The 13,726-nt window shown below is 35.1% G+C and overlaps 1 pseudogene; it reads right to left on the bottom strand.

Moving 5' to 3' along the window:
• Positions 1-13,095: 13,095 nt before the first annotated feature.
• LOC113325467 lies at positions 13,096-13,195 on the bottom strand (annotated as a pseudogene).
• Positions 13,196-13,726: the final 531 nt, after the last annotated feature.

The following is a 13,726-nucleotide window of genomic DNA, read 5'->3' as shown; positions in this document are numbered from 1 at the left end:
AATGTCAAAGTTCAATTATATCACAACTTCAACAATAATACTATGGTGATATGTATCACTCCCCCTCCATCTCACATGGAAACCACTCCCCCTTACACAATGATCCGAAAACCATATATATTTAATTCTCCCCCTTTTTGTCAATAAAATTGGCAAAGGTACAAGAACGGGATCATAATGAAATTTCCGAGAGAGACATTTCATGAAAAAAGGAAAAAAAATACATCCCAACTAATTTAGATGCAATCATAAATCCGAAGCTAAATGTATTCATCAAGGAGTTTAAAGATACAAGATAACCCCTCTAAAATTCCACAGCCGCACACCCCTCAAGATATGACCATTAAGCACAAGGTCAAAAGAACTCTCCCCTATTTGATGTCATTCCCGAAAGAACAACAAGAGCGACCTTAATTTTAAAAGAAAGAAGGATTTTATTGGACACAACAAATCACATACAAGTATGAATTTGAATCCAAAAACTCAATTAAATTAACCACAAGAGAATTCATCATTAATTAAACCGGTAATGCTCAACATAAGTGAACTTATGGAGACTTAAGAATACTCAATTAGATCACAAGAGATCCCATAATTAATCTAATCGGATACACAACCAAACTAATCACAAAAGAGTAATCAATTTAATTGGTCATGCTCGACACAAGAAAACTTACAGAGCAACAACTAAATAACCAAACAAGACGATTAATTTAATTGAATATGATCGACATAAAGTACCATACGGAACATCAACAAGGCTAATCATGAAAATAATCAACTTAGTTGTTTAGTGCTCAACATAAGATACATTACGGAGCCTCACAGTAATACATAAAACATGGATCAGTGAAGATCAATACTGTGGAATATACAAGGATTCATTCTATCTTACATCACTATTTGCATAACGACAATTAATAGACATAATCCTTGTTCACAAAATATTTTAACCTATCTTTCATCAAGAATTGACATAATTGGATTAACTTTTATATTTTTCAAAAGTCCATTCATTCTTTAATCAATACATGAATACCGATCACAAACGACTTTACTTTTGACAAGGTATGGGACAATCAAGTTCACGGACGTATACAAACATATCCCATAACAAATTGCAATATATAAAATCATAAAGATTAATACTGCATAAATCATCTTCCAAACAGTTTTAGAATTTAAACCAAATAAACCTAAAAACATGAAGATGAAAATGTTGGACATAACTATGTGTAATCACAATAATTGCTATTCTAAACTCTAGTAATCCTTCTCAAAAACAAGAATAAATTCTCATAAGAAGTTTCCTAGGCATCAATACAAACTCGTAATGCATATATAAGATAATTTGTCCTTAGAGAGTTGAATAAATCTTTTTCGCCCGGATTTATACCAAGAAAAGCTACCAAAGGCGTATAAAAAGATTTTCAAAGAAGAACATACAAAGTTATTAACGACCATGCACCATAGTTCGCATAAAATGATTGTGAACATTCAAGAATCCCATAGTAATGCGTACTACTGCCCATTCTTGAACTTCCTTCTTTGTGATTCACCAACAAAATTCTTATAAAAGCTACAAATGAGCTTAGAAGAGTACTACTCCATGAATCCAGGTGCCCAAGTCCAAGATAAGTGGAACAAGTGCAACGAAACGGAGAAAACACTCAAAAACAAGAGACAGGACAAATACCAATCTTAACTCATCCAAATTCAATAATTATCACCTCCATTTTGAATAGAATTCAAAGAGGAAGAGAATGAAAAAATAATGAGCTCATTCCGAGTTCGTACGAAAAAGATACGGCTAAAAAAGGTTTACAGAATATCGACGTCAAGTATGCATACGGGTTTGCAAACGAATTTTCGTATCCTGGAGCAGCATGCAGACATGGTTTACGAAATTAAACCCCTGGATTTTGGTTTTAAATGATGTTATGCATACTTGGTATGTGTACCATGAAGTCCAAACATCCCGAAATAATGTTTTCAAACCTAAACATATAGGAACCTTAAACACATATCAAGTTAGGTAGAAAAGAATGATAAGAAAGGTACATGAATCATTATAAGTTCTCTAAGAAAATAAAAGAACAAATCTTACTCAAGTTTATAGACATACATTTTTAGATGAATCCAATTGAATTCTACATCCTTACCAAATATAATTTGTGCGCCCCAATTTTCGTGCTTCCCTCACTGTATATATAACAGGGCATTCCTTGGTGAGGATGCACTTAAAACACACTCAAGTTGTGTTGAGGTGAACAATGTCTTGCTCACCACAAGTGACTTTTGGATTATCATGAAAGAGATCAATTTTAGAACCTTTCACATCCAAATCCATCTTTCCAAAGAACTTTTTAAGTTCCAACATCATGAATACTTCCTTCTCCATAGTCATGGAATTTTCTGGGAGATCATTTCTTTTCACACTCAAGGTGTCATTGACTTTCTTTGGAACCCACTTATGAGTGTGATCGAATTTTATATAGTGGTAAATAGAGTTGTCGTTCACTCGGACTTGATGAGATTGATTTTAAGAATTAATAAACTAAAATAAAAGAACAATATATACAAAATATTGTCACAAGATGAAAAGAGTTACCGGGACTAGGATTTCGTCGAATTCATAACATAGGGTTCAATTTATTTATTCTCAACAATTAACTCTCAATAAATAAAATTAACATGGACTCTGATTTTGCCAAGGTAGATTCTCAAAAGATTAGTTGTAAATCCTAAGCATGATGTATCAAAACATTTAAGTTAAGCATACCTCATCAAATTAAATGACAACCAATTAATTCAAATCATATTTTAATTAAAATTAATGCAAAAGTCTTAAAAGAATTAAATAATTTTACCCATGTATGAAATTCGTCTTCCTCCGTCGTCCTAGTGTTTGGGATTCGCTCATCACGTCGAAAACACACTTAAAATATTTATTCATGGCTCAAAAAGTGGTTTACAAATGATGAAAATGTGAGAAAATTATTAAAGCAGTGATTTTCTTTTCTCTCCAAAACTCCCCCAAATGTGCTCTCTAGCTCTCTATTTATACACACAAATACACATCACTCAAATATATTCTTCCATAACTCCAAAATCTTCTTCTTTTTAATTAAAAATATCTTCAAGAATTTTTCCTTCTCTTTATTCTATATATGTCTTTACTAAACCCATATCTTCTTTAATTCGCAGAATAAAATCCAAGATAAAATATTCTAAGGATATCTTCTTGTTTAATACAAGATAACTTCCTTTTTCTTCAAAACTTCATGTTTGTAAGGAAAGAAGATATTCTTATCTTAAAGATAATAAATCTTTTACCGTTGAAACCAAATTTCCCTCCAATTTTTCTTTTCAAATCAAGGAAGAAGATGGTGCCCCCTTAACCAGTAATGGGGTGTGATTAGAAGTTTTCTCCCTGGGGTGCCCCTTATCAGTTAGGTGACCCTTATCCAAAATTGAGAGTCCGAATAACATGTGTCCTCCGGGTGCCTATACCAACTTTTCGAGACGAATTTTCCAAAAATGTTTATTTTCCAAAAATGTTTATTTTCCAAAAATGTTTATTTTCCAAAAATACCTACAAACACATAAAACACCATAATAAGTAGAAAATTGAGTACCAACAATACTGAAAATTGAGGATAATTCGGTCACAAAAATGTTTCTATCAAATACCCCCAAACTTATTGTTTGCTAGTCCTCGAACAAATCTAATCTAGAAAAATAAAAATGACTACACTTAGCACATGCAACAAGCCGTTAAACCCGTAGGTGGCCCTAGCGGCGGAGTGTTGTCTCTGGAGGGTTTACCAGAGGTGTACCCACAAAACCTTTACTCCGGACCCTAGCTATCTATGAAAAACCTTGGAAGGCACTAAAGAATCTCCTTGGTTGGCATACTCTCATTGACTACAGGAGGAAGTACCCTGATGCGAAATTCCAATTGTTGTACACGAGTTTGCACTCAAGCATGCTAAAATTCATATATAAGTGACAGAGCTCTACTCAGATAGTTTCTAGACATCATAACTGGAGTCAACCAATCACATGGAAAGATTAAGAAGATGGATAAAGATAAAAATAGTTGGTTTTGATGTTGACTAAGGTGAACCTATCCTAATCGACTGAGATACTGGTCTGACTAATATCAACACAGCTAGCATATACAAGGGAACCAGCGGGTGATAATCCTAACTCTATGTCAACACAACTGGCATATACAAGGGCTCCAGTAGTCGACTTTATTGAATTTATTCCGAATGGTCTGATGGTCCGGTCTCTATTTTTTTATTTTTTTGTATCTCAATCACTCTATTTCACCCAATCACTTATAAGAAAATAAAAACAAAAGGTGAAAAGGATTCAACGACATATGGCGAAACTACCATGTTTTTTTTTTTTAAATTCTAACACCTGAGCTCTGTGCTTTTATGAATAGACTCTTTAGATGTTTCCATCTAATCAGATTGGTTCCTCAACTCATATAACCAAGATGCTTCCATCCACTTATATTGGTTAGTGCCATCCTTAATAAACATAAATTTCTAGGCTCTGGAGTTTATTTATTGCAACTAAAAAGTTTCTCCCATACCCCAAAACTTAAATCTAACATTGTCCTCAATGTTCTAAAGATAAAACTAAAACCATATGAACTAGGAGAAACTGTTACTATTTGAAGCAAAAGAGTTAAGGAAAGATATTACCGTATTGCATGAGATTTGGTTACCTCCCAAGAAGTGATAAGTTTAAAGTCTTCAGCTATACTAAGAAAGGATTAGTCACCTTATAGAATCATAAAGTAATAGCCGGAATAACTGCGGATCACCAAAACCAAATAGAGCTATCACAAGTAAAAGGAATCTGCACCATGCCAAGAAAGTTAACAAATAAAGCACACCCTTGTCTAGTTTCCTGTTTAAGACAACTACATCTAGCTGTGGTTCAGGTTCAGGTTCTATAACTGGGTATAGATAACATATTTTCCTGGGTTGCATTTCCTCAAAAGTTAGATCCGAATGTTCAGGTTCTAGAGTCTGAAAAAACTCAAATAAAAACTTAGAAGCACATAACATAAATAATTGCGGATCCTTAAAGTCAATCAAATTTGACATACACAACTGACCACAAAGAGAGTGGTGGTCTTCCTTAAACAAATATGTCGACCCTAATCTCCTAAAGTAATTAGGTTTAGTCTCGAAACATAAAATCTGACAGATTTGAATTTCATAAGTTCCCACAACTGGAGAAAAAGTTTTTGGTGGGAAAACAAAGTCAATCGAGGTATCGTATCCTGGGTTAACCACATCAACCAGAGGATGGGTTTATAACAACTGAACTTCTTTCTGGACATCATTAGGTTCAGGAAAAGGTGTATGAAGATAATCTTTTAAAATGTTTGAGGCATATATGTTAAGTTCCAAGTGAGGGACCTTTGTAAGAGTTAAAGCACATGGAGAATAAAAATCACCCCCAAACTTAGAGTTTTTAGTGTCTCTATAAAGACTAGTCACAACTTCCCTAGTTTCAAGGTCATCAAATTCCTGAAAATAGTCAACTGATTCTTCTAAGTCAGGTACATCCTCACTCATCTCTACGATTTCATTTTGTTTTTCTAAGACTAATGTTTCTAAATCGCTAGACTCGAAAACAATGTTCTCAGGATAAACCCGCTCCTCTAAACTATCATCACCTTCGTAATCAAAAGGCAATACTACATCATCTAAGGAAGTCTTATCTTTAGTCAAGTCCTCGTCCTTTTGAATAGGTGAATAATTATTAAAATTATTTGGATTTAAACTAGAAATAATATTATCATTATAAAGCTCAGTTGGAGTAACAAATTCCTGATCACTATGCCTAAATATTTCAGATTCTTCATCAGCACTATCCTCATCATAATCATAATAACATGAAAATGGTTGAACCTCATCTAAAGTATTGCTTCCAATTATATCCTTTTCATCTTGATTATGTAAATATAAATTTTCCTCACTTTCAAGGTTGATTTTTGAAGCAATGTATTGGAAATTCAGTGTAATTCGAGCAATTCTTTCTTCCGTCTCTAACTCAAGCCTACGTATTGACTCAGCAAACTCACGTTTTGACTCAGTTAACTTACATGTTAACTCAGATAACTTCCTGAGGTTATATTCTAAAGAAGGTTCACTTATTGTTACAGTTCTTTTATCTATAACTAAGTCATCTGTGTCCGCTGACTTATGTGTCGACTCATGTAACTTATGCGTTGACTCAAGTATCTTACGTACCTCATCTAGAGAAGAGGAATTATAGGAATTTGCTCATATGACCGGTATTCATGTGAATAGTAATTGGTCTCACCATGGTATGAGCCATAACCTTCAAAAGTTTGGTGTTCCCAACCACTATTCACACTATGGTCATAAAAAGAACAATGTTCATGTTGCTCAGTCGAATAATCATTGTATTGGATATACCAGTTCGACATCGTAACTGCAAGGGAATTCTAAACAAACACAAAGAAGGCTGACTCGACCACAACAAGCCTATTTTATATAGCAAACAAAAAGCATGATGGCTCCCTTAGATTGTTTCTAGACCATATTTTATTCTTTCGAAAAGGAATTCGTTACAATCTACGCAAACCTCTCTGGAATCAATCCGAGTTAAAGTAAGTTGAATAGAGACGAGGGAAGCTCAGTGGATATTTGATACCCAAGGCCTCACCGGCGTTACAAGGCGGCGTATTCAACTCACAGAAACCATCATGAACTTCAAAGTATGCTTAAAAGAGTAACCAATATTTTCCGAACGACTTTTCTAATAAGCTCATTACCCTATCGGTCTCGTTCTAGTACAAATTTTAAGGCTTAGGTTCGCGTAGGTTACGTGTTCCTAAGGCGGGAAAGAAGGACACGCTGATGAAATCCGAGTCCTTATCTTGATTTTTCCAGGCCTTTCCCTTTACTAGAAAATTAAATCCGATTTCAGGTCCTCAACATATATGCATACGAAATCATCCAGTAAACCCGCTGACAGGGAATTTGTGGGTGTTTAGAATTCCTACCTCCCGTTCCAGACGGGGGATGAACTGTTGAAGTCGACTCGGGACACGACTCCTATGTCATATACGAACCCGAGGGGCCGAGGCGATATCTTAATTGCCGTCCTTCTCTGCAAACAGTTTATTTAAAACTACCCTTCTGCAGGGTCTTAAAAATAAAGTTCAATGTCCGAAAGAAAAGAAGAAAAAAAAATGTCCAAAAATAAAATATTAAAAAAATAAAAACCTTAATTACAGTTTCTTAAAAATAAAAATAAAATAGAGTTACAAAATCTTCTTCTTCACTGCTTTTGGACTTCTCTTTTCTTTCCTTTTTGGGCTTTTCCTTTCTTTTAAGCAGTTTCTCTTTTCCTTTAGATTAGCTCCAAATCTGAAAGCAAACAAAAATACCAAAACGCGTAAAAAAGAACAAATAAAATTAAACCTAAAAACAAATCCGCGTCGGCGGCGCCAAAAATTGATCGAATTTTATATAGTGGTAAATAGAGTTGTCGTTCACTCGGAATTGATGAGATTGATTTTAAGAATTAATAAATTAAAATAAAAGAAAAATATATACAAAATATTGTCACAAGATGAAGAGAGTTACTTGGACTAGGATTTCGTCGAATTCATAACATAGGGTTCAATTTATTTATTCTCAACAATTAAAGCTCAATAAATAAAATTAACATGGACTCTGATTTTGCCAAGGTAGATTCTCAAAAGATTAGTTGTAAATCCTAAGCATGATGTATCAAAACATTTAAGTTAAGCATACCTCATCAAATGAAATGACAACCAATTAATTCAAATCATATTTTAATTAAAATTAATGCAAAAGTCTTAAAAGAATTAAATAATTTTACCCATGTATGAAATTCGTCTTCCTCTGTCGTCCCAGTGTTGGGGATTAGATCATCACGTCGAAAACACACTTAAAATATTTATTCATGGCTCAAAAAGTGGTTTACAAATGATGAAAATGTGAGAAAATTATTAAAGCAGTGATTTTCTTTTCTCTCCAAAACTCCCCCCAAATGTGCTCTCTATCTCTCTATTTATACACACAAATACACATCACTCAAATATATTCTTCCATAACTCCAAAATCTTCTTCTTTTTAATTAAAAATATCTTCAAGAATTTTTCCTTGTCTTTATTCTATATATGTCTTTACTAAACCCATATCTTCTTTAATTCGCAGAATAAAATCCAAGATAAAATCTTCTAAGGATATCTTTCTTGTTTAATAAAAGATAACTTCCTTTTTCTTCAAAACTTCATGTTTGTAAGGCAAGAAGATATTCTTATCTTAAAGATAATAAATCTTTTACCGTTGAAACCAAATTTCCCGCCAATTTTTCTTTCCAAATCAAGGAAGAAGATGGAGCCCCCTTAACCAGTAATGGGGTGCGATTAGCAGTTGGCTTCTTGGGGTTCCCCTTATCAGTTAGGTGACCCTTATCCAAAATCGATAGTTCGAATAACATGTGTCCTCCGGGTGCCTATACCATCTTTTTGAGCCGAATTTTCTAAAAATGTTTATTTTCCAAAAATAACTACAAACACATAAAACACCAGAGAATTTTTGCATGAATGCAGCGCACAAATTTCTACGGGTGTTGTCAAGGCGGTCAATTTTTTTTGTAGCCCATGTCTTAAGCACGATAAACTTATCCTAATCTTTATTTTATTTTTCCTCAACTGAGGTTTTATCTCTAGAATCTGTTCGCTGCCACGTAGACAGAATTCCTTCCTAGTATGCAAACAGAGCCACCGGAGCCTCCACCAGTAATCTTTGCTCCAAACAGAGTTCCATTTTCAGATTTAGACACTTTAGAGTGTTGCATTTCCTGCACCAATTTTACTAGCCTATCCGTTCCATCAGATCCAAGTCCGCAAGAACTATAACTGTAGTGACACCGTGAATATAGAAGGGAATAAGAAAACATTAGTCCACAAATCTCAACTATTAGTGGTGGCACTCTTTATAAACACGACTTGGAACTACACAAAATTTAACCGCATAGAGCTTGGAGCTTAAAACTATTTAAGATACCTTGTTCATGAGTTCTCCGACAGCGGAAAGTTTGTAATTAGATGAGGCAGCTGTTAGTAGTGCTTTAAAAGCCTGAGTTCTCCGACAGCGGAAACTATTTTACTAGCCTATCTGTTCCATCAGATCCAAGTCCATAAACATTATGATGCACCTGAGAACCAAATAGATACAAATTAGCAATTTTGTCAGACTATTTCTTGTGCTTGAAAATCCTTACTTGGTAATACAATACCCACTGCTTGCAGAATTTCAAGAGAAAAATTAAGAAGCATGCCTGGTTGCTTGTTGATTCCTCGCCATCGATCCAACCAACCTGGTGGACCAATAAAATTCATCAGCAAAGTAACCTTGTTTGCATACAACCGTGAATTCTTCAAAGGGAAGACGAATTAAATCTCAGTTAATTAGAATTTGGAAATGAAAGATCTAAAGAAATGCAATTTATATGGCAAAGACTACTTACTAACGCATATAAACAAGATGGCATTTTATATAAAGACAGAGAGAGGGAGAGAAAAGGGACCTGTTGGTAATTCTAGAAGAAGAGATGAGTTCCTATCGAGCAAATCTACTTCTTCTTCTCCATCAAATTAGTTAAGTCATCCGGAAAAGAGACATTCGGAACACCCTCGTCTCTTTGGATGAAATCAACTTTGAGTACATCAAGAAACGTGAGGGACTTCTTAAGATCATAGGGTATTGACTCCTTATTCTTCAGTTTGTCGCATTTCCAGATTGTTAATTCCCGGAGAGAAGTACATAATCGTAAATCCGGTAGAGATGTTAAAACAGGACAATCTTGTAGCCTCAGTGAACGAATAGAACTGTTGTTGTTGTTTCGATTATCACCATCATCATGAAAACCTTGAAAATTTGAGCAATTCCCAATTTCAAGGGACCAAAAATTCGAAGTACTGCGTTGGAGTAGTGCGCCCAATGGTGGTAAATATATTAGATATGGAGAATACCTTATTGTAATGGATGTGAGAGAGGGCATACATCCTTCTCCTCCTGTTCTATTCAGTAATGAGTTTACCATATTATCATTGGTACCCCATAATATCAATGTCTTCAGATAAGAAAACGGAATTATTGGTATGGTTTTCAATCGTTTACAGTTTCTGATTTCCATCCACTCAAGAGAAGGAAAACAAGAAGAAGAAGAAAGAGGAGGAGCAACCCATTCTTCTAAGTTTTCCAATTCACAAATATTCAAATAAACTAGCGAAGGGAATAATGAGGATCTCTTTGCAGTATCACTACTACTGCTTTCTTCTTCTTCTTCTTCTTCTTCTTCTTCTTCTTCTTCTTCTTCTTCTCTGTTTTCTTGTTGATAATAGAATTATTCACCCAGACACTTGATTGATTCCATTCTCTCGATCTCGGGAAAGCTCAGAAACGCGTGGAACAATTTAGAGAAAACATTATTGCCGTAACTGATAAGAAAAGAAAAGAAGAGATTTCGAGAAGATTTTGGAGAGATTAATCGGCCTTTTTGATATAAATAGATTGGTTGGTTCATATAGAAGGGGAGTCGAGAGTTTGGGAACCGGAGGAGGGCCAGAGAAGAAGAAATCAGAGTTAGATCAAACTTTGTTTCTGCTGCTGCTGCTGAAGAACGCGAAGAACGGACGTCTGAAGACAGTCGTTCTTCAACAGTGTTTACGAAAAAGTTGTGTGGGTCGCAGCTGCAGTCTCAACAGCACTTCATATATATCGTTCTTCTTGTAACAGTGAACAACGCCTTTGCAACAGTTATTTCTGTTGCGATTTTTCTATTCAATTGTTTCACTCCCTTTTAATCACCTTTTGAGCAATGGAAAAATATTTTGAACCTGTTTTTGATATGAGGAGCTAAACCCCATTGCTGAGGCGATAGAGGAAGCTATTTTTCCAATAAAGAGTGGTATTTTCTATTTATCTTATTTATTACAATTATTTATATGATTATTTGCCTTGTTTGAGAATTGTTTTAATGATTTTTATTCAACAATTGTGATTTCCATTGATGGTATATGCTTGGACCTAGGTTTTTGATATCCCATGCTTCTGATTTACACTTGTTATTTTAAAAATCTACTTGTTGCAACATCTTAGAATCAAATTAAACGAAAAAATTGAATAAATATAAATATTGGATTTAAATCACTTTGAACTTGGAAAATAGTGGAATTTTAGCCTCAGTGTTCTTTTAATATTGATAACAACATCATCTTTGTTTGAATTTTCTATTTTTGTTTTAGAATTTAAGTCTATATTTTATCCTTCGCAAGTCTGAGAATCGAACCACTTTTATCACTATCTACAACCACATCAATTTTTGGCGCCGCCGACGCGGATTTGCTTTTAGGGTTTTTAGACTTCGTTTTCTTTTTTTATTTATTTATTTATTTTTTTAATTTTTTAGGTTTTTATTATTTTGTTCTTTTTTACGTTTTTGGGTATTTATCTTTTGTCTACAGGTTTTGGATCATAAAGCGAATTGAGCCAAGGAGTTTGGTGATTTCGTAAAGACTGGAACTTAAAGCATAAAGACTTGGAACGAAAGCTTAAAGTGAAAAGAACGGAGAAGAAGACAATTTCTTTTTAGATATTTTATTTTATTTATTTTTTTGGGTTTGTTTATAAAAAACAAGAGAGAGAGAGAACTGTATTAGGGTTTGTTATTTTTGTAATTTTTTTTTGGACACTTGGACATTGGACTTTGGACATTATTATTCTTTTTAAACCCTAAGGAAGGGTTGGTTTAAATATAAACTGTGTGCAGAGAAGGACGGTGATTACGATATCGCCTCGGCCCCTCGGGTTCGTACATGACATAGGAGTCGTGGCCCGAGTCGATTTCAGCGGCTCTTCGCCCGTCTGGGACGGGAGATAAGTTTTTCGAAACACCCGCGAATCCCCTGTCAGCGGGTTTACTGTATTCCTTCGTTTGCATATATGCCGAGGACTTGAAAACGGCTGCTTTAATTTCCTAGTAAAGGGCAAATACTGGCCATACAAGATAAGGGTTCGGATTTCATCACCGTTCTCTTCTTGCCCGCCTTAGGAAAATGAAACCAAACGCGAACCTAAGCCTAAAATTTTGACTAGAACAAGACCTATAGGGTAACGAGCTTAATAGGAAAGTCGTTCGAAGAATATTGGTTACTCTTTTGAGCATACTTCGAAGTTCTTGAAGGTTTCTGTGAGTTGAATGCGTGACTGCGCCGCCTTGTAACCGGTGAGGCCTTGGGTATCAAAGCTCCACTAAGCTTCCCTCGCCTCGATTCAACTTACTTTGACTCAGATTGATTCCAGAGGGGTTTGCTCAGATTGTAACGAGTTCCTTTTCGAAAGAATAGAAGCTGATCTAGAAACAATCTAAGTGGAGCCATCATGTTTTTTGTTTGCTAGAAATTTAGGTTTGATTTGGTTGAGTCAGCCTTGTTTTATGTTTGCATAGAATTCCCTACCTTATTTTGTTGCATGCCTAAACGTAAAAGAGACACCCTAGGTAGATTTGTTAAAGAGAAACCTAGTAGTTCTAAGCGTCTTGATTACCTCAATTTAGAAAGTCCGATTTGTGAAAATTTCGTTTGTGAACGTCCGTTTGAGGAAAGAATCCCTGATAGTCCAATAGCGCCAGAAATGGCAACTTTGAAAGCCTTGTTGAATCCTACTAGGATTACTCGTCCCTCGTGTATCAGGTTACCTGAAACTGAAGAAAATTATGAACTTAAGCCTGGAACCTTACAGTTTCTCCCAATCTTTTTAGGAAAACAAAATGAAAACCCCTATTTCCATGTTAGGGACTTTGAGGAAATTTGTAGTACCCTGAAAATTAGAAACCTTGATGATGATGCTTTAAAACTCAGGTTATTCCCCTTTTCCTTAAAAGATAAAGACAAGTCGTGGCTGTATAGTTTGGCTTCCGAATCAATTGAAACCTATGAACAACTTACATCTGCCTTTTTGAACAAGTTTTTCCCTAGGCACAAAACCTCGTCTATTAGGACGCAAATCTGCACGTTTACACAACAGGAGGGAGAATATTTGTATAGGTATTTGGAAAGGTTCAATGATTTATTATCCCAATGTCCTCATCATGGTTTAGAAAAGGTTAGGTTAGTTCAGATCCTTTATGAGGGTTTAGATTATCCCACCACAACTACAGTAGAGTCGATGTGTACAGGTGGGTTTGAAAACCAAACAGTTGATGATGCGATGACATATTTTCATGAAATCGCCGAAAAGACCCAAAAATGGGAAAGCAATATGGTACCCAAGAAAACAATTATTCTAGGCAGAGGAAACGTTAATAGGGTAGAAGGAAGCTTTGAATCAGATGCCAAAATTGCTGTTATAGAGAAAAGGTTAGAAGCTTTAGAAGTGGGTCACACTAGTGGTATATTGGAGCCTTTTTGGGAAGGCCAGAATAATGAAGAGCAAGCCAATGCTCTCTATAATAACACTAGGTATGATAACCGTCAGAAGTTTGACCCATATTCAGAAACCTATAATCCTGGTTGGAGAAACCATCCGAACCTTTCATGGTCTAAGGGCCAGAGTCAAGGTCAGTTTAGTAATTCTAATGCTCCCCCGGGTTTTGGTTACACTAAGAATTCATCAAGCCCAGAAAACAA

The sequence above is a fragment of the Papaver somniferum genome, chromosome 11 (assembly GCF_003573695.1).
Source record: "Papaver somniferum cultivar HN1 chromosome 11, ASM357369v1, whole genome shotgun sequence".
Classification (NCBI taxonomy): domain Eukaryota; kingdom Viridiplantae; phylum Streptophyta; class Magnoliopsida; order Ranunculales; family Papaveraceae; genus Papaver; species Papaver somniferum.
This window is presented reverse-complemented; position numbering and strand designations above follow the sequence as displayed.